We start from the raw sequence: 11,605 nt of genomic DNA, 5'->3' as shown, positions 1-11,605 counted from the left end.
TAATTCTAGTTTTTGCATGCCCTTTCCAAAAATGTCAACTTTTTGTGATTCTGAGCAGTCCTCCCGAGTGGTCGCGCGGGGGGTGAGACCACTCCAATGGCCAAAACCTGTAAATTGCACAAAAAATTCACAAATGACAAAATTTTCTCCAAATTTCTTGAAATTTGGGCTGGGAGTCCCAAATCAAGTACCATGCTCAGTCAAATAATCTTTGGCCAAAGTTTGGAGTGGATCGGGCGTTTTCCTTCGTTTTTGTGCTTTGGCCAACCGTCCTTGGAGCACCTTCGTTCTCGCCGGTATTTTTGACATTTCTCTCAAACCATGACACCTGTGTAAAAAGTGAAGGAGGTTTTTCTTCTTTGGCATGTTATGGACAAAAACCTCTCTCAGTTTTTCAAAATTCATCTTTTATTTCTCTGGAACATCATTTGAGTGCAACTTGTCCCGATGTGTGAAACAAGGGATTTTGTCAAAATGGAGCGAGATGAAGGGGATATGGGGCTTCTAAATTCTTGGGGAAATTTGTGGGAGTGGGGAGGGATGTTAGGAAGTAGGGGAAAGTGTAATATCAGTGATTGAGTGAGGGGAAGGGGTCGAAAAGGGCAAAACACAGGCCAAACCTAGAAAATTGCCAGGTTGTAGCTAGAAACTAGGGTTTGTGCAAAAATGAGGAATTTGGGGGATCTAAGGGATGGGAAGTGTTTGATAAGGTACTTTAAGGATAGGGGAAGGTGTATGAACATCAGGAAACAAGTTTTGCCGGTGATTTGACCATCCAAGAGAAATTGCCTTCAAAACACTAGGAGAGGGAAATGACCTTGCCTAGGTGCAACTGAAGCATGAACAAGGTGTGAAATGACTCATTAGACACTGACATGATAATGAAAACCCTCTGAATGATGATAGGCTCAGCCGAATGATGACATGGACTGACATTTGGGCAAACCCTAGACCTAATGCCTAGTGACCAAATTTTGCTTGAAGACTCACTGAAATGACAAAATTTGACTTGGAAACTCTGAGACCACTTTGTAAGAGCATATTTGATCACTGTAGGAAGGCTGGAAAGACTGACACTAACACATCCTTTGAGGAGGGTGAATTTTGTTGTTGAGGAGGAGAGTGTTCCTACCTTTGAGGGCCTTTTCTCATTTTAGCATGTAGAAATTCCTTATAGATTCAAACTACGGATTGTAATATGCTAAAACAATTGACTTGAATCTACTCTACTCATTAGTGGAAACAATAAACGATCAATGAAATCACGATGCATAAAAGAGAAAGAATTCAATAACACATAAAATAATAATTTCTGGGGAAAGCCACTACTAAAAACCCCTGTTATCTGTATATTGTATTAATAATAAAATATGATAAGATTATAATGCTTTTCTCAAGCTCGAGCAACCTCTGCACTATCTCAATCTATCTCTCTGCTTACCAAATGAGCATCTCTAAAGGAGTCTCCATGGGTTTTCTGCTCTCCATGTGGAACTTATTCAGTATCTCGTTGGCATACTTACCCTAAGAGATAAAAAAATCCTCATCTCCTTGCCATATTTCCATACCAAGAAAGTAATGCATGAGCCCTAGGTCATTCATCTCAAATTCTCTTGCAATATCCTCTTTGCAAGATTTATGAACTTCTCATCACCTATTAGAATCAAATCATCGACATATAATACTATAATCAACAATTTACCTTCAACCACAATATGGTAAAGGTTCACATCTGCTTCACTTTTGGTGAATCCCAACCCAGTAAAATAGCTTTCAATCCTGGTGTACCAAGCACGAGGTGCTTGTTTTAGTCCATACAACACTCGCTTGAGTTTTCACACGTGTGACTCTCTGTTTAAGGTCTCAAATCCTTCTCGCTGCTAAATATACACCTCTTCCTCAATCATACCATTAAGGAATGTTGTCTTCACATCCATCTGATGTATCTTCCATCCCTTTTGCACTGAAAGTGCTAGAATAAATTTGATTGAAGAATACCTTCCTACTGCAGAAAAGGTCTCATCGTAATCAATTCCCTCTACCTAAGAGAACCCTCTAGCCACAAATCTGGGATTGTGTTTCTCCACACTCCCATTTGTTTCTTGATTTACCTTGTAAAGCCACCTAGAACTCACTACTAACTTGTTTGTTGGTCTTGGGACCACTTCCCAAACACTGTTCCTAATAATGGAGTCATACTCCTCAACCATGGCATTAACCCATACTGGTTGATGCATTGCTTCCTCAAATGGGGATGGATCAACCTCTACACTCACTCATCAGAGCCATGTAGCCTAATAGTTGTGAGGTGTATTAGTGTACCCCAAAAATATACTCAACTCAGCTGTTGGCTTTATATTTTTTCCGTGCATCCTTGGTAACATGATAGTAAACTGATGAAACAAAGATCTTGAAGTGTTCCACATATGGTTTCTTACCTGAAAAATCTTCTTCTGGTATACTTATCCCCAGAATTCGATGAGGGCTTATGTTCTGCAAATAAACAACTATGTTGCATGCTTCAACCCACAAGTGCAATGGTAGGCCTTGATCATGTAACATCGTGTGTGTCGCTCCCACAATTCCTTTATTCTTCCTTTCAGCCACCCCATTCTGCCATGGGTTATGAGGTGCTATTAACTCCTATCGAATGCCTTCTAATGCAAAAAAGTTCTTGAATTCATTCGACACATATTATCTACCATTATCGCTTTTGAGAGCTTTAACTTTCCTACCAGTATCTTTCTCAACAAGTGCTTTAAATTCACAAAATTGATCAAACTTTTGATCTTTCTTCTGCATGAAAAAAATCCACACTTAAGATAAAAATCATCAACAAATATTAAATAATACCTGTGCTTGGTCGTGGATGTTGTCGAGAACAGTCCACACTCATATGAGTGAAATCTATCAAGGATCACTTGCACTTGATTGTCTTTATCATGAAAGGAAGTTTTGGTGTACTTCCCCAAAGTACACCCTTTGCATGTGTCTCTCTACTCTAACGCACCCTTGGGAAGTCCTGTAGAAATTTGTTCCATGATCTTCAAATCTTCGTGGTGTAAGTGACCCAATCTTCTATGCCACAACTCACCGATGTCTCGACTCTGCACCTTCTTTGCTTTTGTGCTCAAAGCAACACAATCTTCTACATCCAATTTGTAGAGGTTCTTCACCCAAACCCTAATCCGCTTCACCTGTCTTGAGTCTATGTGATGAAGGAAAGCCTTTCCCTTTCTAAATATCACATCGTACCCATGATCCTCCAACATGGCAACTGAAACCAAATTCTTCTTCAAACCTGGAACATACATGACATCTTTTAATGTGAGAGGAGAACCAGACTCCCTCTGAAGGTAATGGTACTGATGTCGGTAGCATTATATCTCCCACCATCTCCCATCTCGATGTACATCTACAGGTCCTTGTCCTCCAATTCAGTGAAGAACTCTTTGTTGTCGGTCATATGGAATGAGGCTCCACTATCTAGGTACCACACACTACCCATCACTAATGTCACCATGCAAGCGATGAGGGTGAAATCCAACTCGAATTGTGAATCAAGAGCTTCAATTTCTCCTCCTCCTGAGGCATTCTTACCATCCTTCTTGTGCGGACACTTTATGGCATGGTAAGCCAGCTCGTGACAATGAAAACATTTAATCTTTAACATGTCCTTCTTCTTGCCGCCTTGACTAGAATATGATTTGGAATGGGATGACCTCCCCCTCCCTTTCTTCTCCTTTCTAGTTAAGGCACAATTCTCCTCATCATCATGATTGTATGGGGATCCATCTCTAGTGTTCCACCAAATATCTTCTTGCACCAAGTCAGACCACAATCACTCCCACTCTGGTAGCTTCTCCCTCCCATTAACCGAGTCTTGGTAGCTGTTCCAGCTCTTGGGAAGACCTAGAAGTGCTAGGATCACAAGATTGTCTTCAACAACTATAACACAAACACTTCTAAGCTCATCCCGACATTGGATGAACTTGGTCAAATATTTCGGTATTGAGTCGCCCTTCTCCATCTTGATCTTTCTGAGCTTATCCTTTAGTTTCAACTTCCTGTGGTCACTTTTGTTTTGAAATAGTTTTGTCAAGGCCTTCCACATTGCAAATTGAATTTCCTTACCATGGAGGTTTGAGACAATATGATCTTGAACTCCTTCTAGGATAATCCATCTCACCTTTTCCACACACTTTATCCACTCTTCCAGATATTGAGCATCAAATGACTTAGGAATATATTTTTCTATGAATTCCTTAAGCCATTGTCTTCCAACACTACCTCCATCTTTTCCTTACAATAAATATAGTTCGAACTACCCTCAAGGGCATATTCGAGTCTCAATCAATAAAATGACATCCTACTGGCTCTGAAGATTGATATTGCAAATTCAATTTCTTGTGCAAAAAACAAGTTCGTATTCTCCTCTTTTGTAGTGATTTCAACTCTGATACCATGTAGATTCAAATTGAAGATTATAATATTCTAAAATAATTGACTTGAATCTACTCTACTCATCAATAGAAACAATAAACGATCGATGAAATCAAGATGAATAAAAGAGAAAGAATTCAATTACACAACACAATAATTTTATGGGGAAATCCACAACGAAAAACCCCTGCTATCTGTATATTGTATAAATCAGAAAATATGAGAAGATTACGATGTTTTTCTCAAGCTCGAGCAACTTCTGCACTATCTCAATCTATCTCTCTTCTTCCCAGACAAGATCAAGCCAATACTTAGCCAATTCTGCTACTTGCTTAGCTCCTATTTCCTTCTGCAATTTCCTAGGGTATTAGCCCATATTTAATTGGGAAATTCCACAAATATGAATTGCACAACCCTCATAGGCCTTCCTCTGATTGAATGGACCAGCTGTACAATTCAGATGATTATACATCTGATAGTACATTGCCCTGAACTCCAATCTTAACTGGGTCTTTATATGATCTGACATGCATGATTTAATTATGAGTGAATATTCAGTTTATTGGTTTATCAATGATGGTTACAACCCACTACTACATGTTACACCCCACTACTGGATCTCTTGCTAATTCCTCCATCAGTTGGAACTAGTTTAACTGAATTAAATAATTATAACTCAAATTAAACTCGACCATGGTTCCTAAAAAGTAGGAGACACTCTACATGACTCAGGTTATACCCTCAACTCAAATTAATTGAGCCAAAGAAGTCAAATTAACTTAGTTAGCTATTATAATTTGTCATGAGATGTGGAATTAAATTTTAATTCAAGGACAAAATTAAATTAGGATTTTCTTGTTGCATTTTCAACATAACCTGCTGCCATTGAACCTCCTTGCTTTGTAGGCTCTTCCACTGATCCAGGTGGATGTTGGTGGACACCCACTATCCCATTTGGACCCCCACAACTGTCTCTTTCAGTTTTTCAGTTTCCTTAATTATAGCGCAGTTTACTATTTTTAGCAGTTTTTCGGGTCCTAAACTTCCGGAGCCGTTTTGAGGCCCTAAACGACGTTTATTTTGGAAATCTACCTCCGCAATTTTATAAACCGTCGTAGTCCTCGGAGAGATCTTTCCAACGGGCTATCATGCACGTCAAATGGACATCATATGCCAAAGTTACGACCCCGGGAAGTTGATGTACCAATTTACCCAAACGGGGCCCATAGTTTAGCGTTTCATCTTCTAGGGTTAGGTTTTGGAATGTTAAAGGTTTTCCATTGTTTCTCAATAATAAATAGGCCTTCGAGCCTCATTGTAAAGACAGTTCGAAACAGTTCAGAGGCATGTAGCCGACACATCTCTTCTCAGAGATAAGCTACCATCGCCCTAGCTGGGTTATTTCTATTTGTAAGCATATTTCAGTATTCTCCATTAATGAAATGAAGTATTATTTCCACTGCATCTCTGTTTTTATGGTTATCGCATCTCTGTATTTATGGTTATCTCTGTAATCTATTGCGTTCCTGCTTAAATCCGGATCATCCACCTTTTTTGGAAAATTTCTAGCAAAGTGACCATAGTCGCGGCAGATCTTGCATTGAAATAAGAGTTGGTCATAGTTTATCTCTTGAATGTGTAACCCAAAATCCATGCTTAGATTGATTGCGGCTGGCAGATGCTTCTCTAAATCTACTTTAATGCATATTCAAGCACAAGAAAAAAGGCCATCCTTTGGATCAACACAGTCCACATATCTGCACAGGGCATTCCTGATCTTCCTGAATGTCGCATCATTCCAGCAATGTAATGGAAGAAAAGGGAGGTTAACACAAACCGCCACTGAGGTAGGCACATCACACTCTAGGTTGAAGATGGTGCTCCATCGATCCAAATATAGCCCTTGAGCACCCATAAAGTATGGTCCACTTCGAAATATCTTGTTTGATCTGCTCTTTTCTCAAAGAAAAAGGTGAAAAAACCTTTCCCACAAAAGGACGAAGTGACTTCACCTTCGATCAAGGGTTTCTAGTTATTCAAGACCCATTGTCGCATTATTTTTGGGGAGGGCCAAAGACCCATGAATTGGCCTACAAGGCCCTAATATGCAAGATGAAGAGCACGAGATCTGGCTTGCGGCGCCGATATCTCAACTTTTGAGGATCTCATCCAACTTCTTTACAAAGCGAGAGGATGTGGCCTTTTGAAATTTTGGGCCATTTGAGACTACGAAATTGAAAGTTACAATCTCTTGACAAGCTGGGAGGGGGAGGCTGAACTAGTCATGGAGACCACCCAACCCAGGTAGAATTGTGCAGGAGACGGAAGAAAATGACAAGGGGGAGATGAGAAGAAAAAGGGAGGAAAGTAGGGGACGAGACCAACAACGAGAGGCTCAACAACAAGGCAAGTAAGCCAGACCTACAACACCCAATAGATCAACCGAATCACAAAGATGTCAAGGCTGGAGTTAATTAAATTTTACAACAAAATTATTTATTAAATTTTTCTAAGGAAATTTGGGGAAAAATATAGGAGGATTACAAAATAATTTAAAATGGGATATTATAGTGGTATCATAGTTGGTTTCCTGCCAACCTGAAGGTTTTTATTTGAGAAATATTGCAGCAAAAATGATCTCTTAGTGGAAAGGGAAATGCGAAACTCTTGCGCATTTTTTAAGACTATAGGTGAAACCTCACGAAAGTGATAGAGTGGGTTGAGGCATGGGCATTATTAGAAGCAGTAAAGGGAAAAAGAAATTACAAACTTGAAGATGATAGAGAAACAATGGAGGACCAAGGAATCAACACAACTATTGAACAAAAGAAATTCCTCTGTGCAAAATAAACAACATGCCAACAATATATACCACTCTAAGCAACAAAGTATTTGCCCATGTTGTAGGCACAAAGTGAGACAAAGGTTCAAGGTGAAGTATATGATTAAAGTATCAAGGACGAATTAGGAGAATTTATATATGTGAAAGATAAACAAGGAGCAAATAGAATACATGTGCCCTTAGGGACTGATCAATGAAACTTAATGCAACTTCAAGAAATTGAAAGCAAGACTGCTTTTAAAGTGGCACCTGATTCTTACTAGGATCAATATGTTGTCCAAGAAGTGTTTAATTCAAGGAAGGTTCGACGTAAGAGTGTGAACCAACTTATTGGTACTTGCACAAAGCCACCATATTCATACATTGTAGCAAATTTATCCCTAATGGTAGTGTTTATGCTTATTTACACAAGGGGAAAGGCATTTTAAAAATTGATAAGTGCTGCCAAAAGTGAGACACTTAGCATTTTGCGTATGCAGCAAGGGTTAATATTAGTCATACCTTCATTTAAAATCTACACCATCCAATATTTTTATCCTTCCAACAATTTAAATGCTCTTTCCCTTGAACCACTCATTGCCTTTGTGGTTTCTTTGACTTTTTGTGAGAAGAAAACAATTGTTCCTAGCGAGCAAACAAGAGAAAATAGTGGTATTGAGAAAATAGAGAGTTCTAGAAAATAGCATGTAATGTCCCTATCTACTTAGGAGACATAAGGGGATGATTTTACTAGCCTAATTAAGTTCTTGCATGCTAGGACAGGAAAATTAATAAAGGGAACACAATTCGCCTAGGAGAAAACCTTATAAAAGCTAAAAGGGGTAAAATGATGATCCCACCATTAAGTGTAGGACAAAGTGAGTGAGAGTTCGTCTAGTCATTTCCAGGTGGTCAATGTCGTATCGACTTTTTAAGAAACGTTAATTCCATTTTTTATTGTCGAATCCACCTAGATACAATGGAAATACTTACATATATATAATCTAGCTTCATGTTAGGAAGGATTATTCCATCACAAAACATGACCGATATATGATGAGGGATTTTATAGGGAAGAAAGTTAAAATATTTACTTAAAAGTAATTCTGGCATGGTCAAAATTATTGTATCTTATACTATTAGCATAGATTTATTTTAATTATGGATTTTTTAAGTGTTTAAGGATCAATTTTTTTGAGATGTAATTTTTTTTTCAAGCATAAAATTTGAGTAAATGTTTGTATCTAGATAGTTTTGTTCCTTCTGGTTAAGATGGATCTATACTAGATCTATACACACACAATGTGTAATTTTCATTGTTTAAATTGCATGTTTGAATGCACAAATGCATTTAATGCCTTGAACATTCCCCTTGGCACTTGAATTATAACTGTAAAGACTACATAGCTTACATTTGCAAATTGAACATATTTTTTGTTAGATTTTAAATGAAATTATTGAAAAATATACCTAAACAAAGCCAAAATGTAGAATAGTGAGACTACTTAAAATGTTTTTTTTTTTTTTTCTAGGTTAAGACTAAACTAAGTACCCACGGGGAATTGAACCAGTGACCTATCGCAAGGAGTGCCTTAACAGCGCACTCATTCACCGTCAATCCAAAGCCCCGTGGGCGAGACTACTTGAAATGTTAGATAACATTTTTTTTTCAATTACTTTATATAATAAATAAGTAGGTTTTTTTAACCATATATAATACATACATAATTGACACTGAAATATTTTATTTAATATGAATATTAAAATATTTTTTATAATCCGGATTGAATTTTATTATTATTATTATCAACATTTTTTTAATGTACAATCTACTTGAATATTATTATTTTTGTTTATATATATATATATATAACATTGACTTTTGTTTTTGATAAATCAAGTTGAATTTTTTTATTATTATTAATATATTTTAATGTAGAAAAATGAGATTACTTGAAATGTTTTAACTATTTTTTTTTGAATTATTATATAATATATATAAGTATTTCTTGTTTAACCATATATAATATATACAAAATTTATGTTAAAATATTTTATTTAATATGAATATTGAAATATTTTATTTATAAATCAAGTTGAATTTTTTAATTATTATTACTATCTTTGTGTTGAGAGACATATTCTACAATCCAATATGAAGGCCATGTGTAATTCCATCTATGCTCAATTTGGAGTTGGCATGTGTCCTTAAAAAAACAATGTCCATTATAATAAAAACATAAATTATTATATATATTTGGTTAATTTTAATTAAAAGCATTATAAAACATTAATAATTACATTTTCATTATGCCCACTTGGTTTGCTATATTTCACTTTCACACTTCGAATAATGAATAAAGTATTTAGATGTCTACATTAAATACTATAATTTCATATAATAAAAACATAAATTATTATATATATTTGGTTAATTTTAATTAAAAGCATTATAAAACGTTAATAATTACATTTTCATTATGCCCACTTGGTTTGCTATATTTCACTTTCACTCTTTGAATAATGAATAAAGTATTTAGATGTCTACATTAAATACTATAATTTCATATAACTTTATAGAGATTAAAAAATAAAATAAAATAAACAAATCTATTTCACTTATAAATATTTCAATATAACACTTGAATAAATTGTTTGAATCTCTCTCTATATACATGCACACACTTCATTTATACATGCATACACTTTATATATATATAAAGTACTAAAATGCAATAAATATCTTGATGTGTAAAACTTTTTTCAAGTTTTGCATTCTAAAAAGAGGTTTGTATATCATGAGATTTGATCCCTCTGGACACTTGGACTCTCTCTTGGTAGATTTGTGGTTAAGATGAATTTATATTGGTTTAATGTAGCCATTACTACAATATTTCTCATCATCATGTCCTTGCATGGAATTGAACCTAAATGGGAAAGATAAAGACCATTTTGTGCAACCACCTAAGATAATTCCAATTGATTACACCCAAAATGAAATCAGGGAAAAGGAAGTCACTTAATTTTATATTACGAATTGAGTGAATTACATATCTTTTTTCTTACTATTCTTATTAAAAATTAATTGAATTTTTTTACTTTCAATTTAAAGTTAGTAATTACTTTAAAAAGTAAGTATCATGTCCCTTTCCAAGTGATCATCGTGGAGACTCACTAGTATATTTGGCTTCGGTGTTTATGCTTATTTACACAAGGGGAAAGGCATTTTCAAAATTGATAAGTGCTGCCAAAAGTGAGACACTTAGCATTTTGCGTATGCAGCAAGGGTTAATATTAGTCATACCTTCATTTAAAATCTACACCATCCAATATTTTTATCCTTCCAACAATTTAAATGCTCTTTCCCTTGAACCACTCATTGCCTTTGTGGTTTCTTTGACTTTTTGTGAGAAGAAAACAATTGTTCCTAGCGAGCAAACAAGAGAAAATAGTGGTATTGAGAAAATATAGAGTTCTAGAAAATAGCATGTAATGTCCCTATCTACTTAGGAGACATAAAGGGATGATTTTACTAGCCTAATTAAGTTCTTGCATGCTAGGACAGGAAAATTAATAAAGGGAACACAATTCGTCTAGGAGAAAACCTTATAAAAGCTAAAATGGGTAAAATGATGATCCCACCATTAAGTGTAGGACAAAGCGAGTGAGAGTTGGTCTAGTCATTTCCAGGTGGTCGATGTCGTATTGACTTTTTAAGAAACGTTAATTCCCTTTTTTATTGTCGAATCCACCTAGATACAATGGAAATACTTACATATATATATATATATATATATATATATATATATATATATATATATATATATATATATATATATATATATATATATATATATATATATATATATATATATATATAATCTAGCTTCATGTTAGGAAGGATTATTCCATCACAAAACATGACCGATATATGATGAGGGATTTTACAGGGAAGAAAGTTAAAAGTATTTACTTAAAAGTAATTCTGGCATGGTCAAAATTATTGTATCTTATACTATTAGTATAGATTTATTTTAATTATGGATTTTTTAAGTGTTTAAGGATCAAATTTTTTGAGATGTAATTTTTTTTTTTCAAGCATAAAATTTGAGTAAATGTTTGTATCTAGATAGATTTGGTCCTTCTAGTTAAGATGGATCTATACACACACAATGTGTAATTTTCATTGTTTAAATTGCATGTTTGAATGCACAAATGCATTTAATGCCTTGAACATTCCCCTTGGCACTTGAACTATAACTGTAAAGATCACATAGCTTACATTTGCAAATTGAACATATTTTTTGTTATATTTTAAATGAAATTATTGAAAAATATACC

This window comes from Pinus tabuliformis, chromosome Q, assembly GCF_031772625.1.
Source record: "Pinus tabuliformis cultivar Carrire ecotype Pingquan chromosome Q, CPIR1, whole genome shotgun sequence".
Lineage (NCBI taxonomy): Eukaryota > Viridiplantae > Streptophyta > Pinopsida > Pinales > Pinaceae > Pinus > Pinus tabuliformis.
This window is presented reverse-complemented; position numbering follows the sequence as displayed.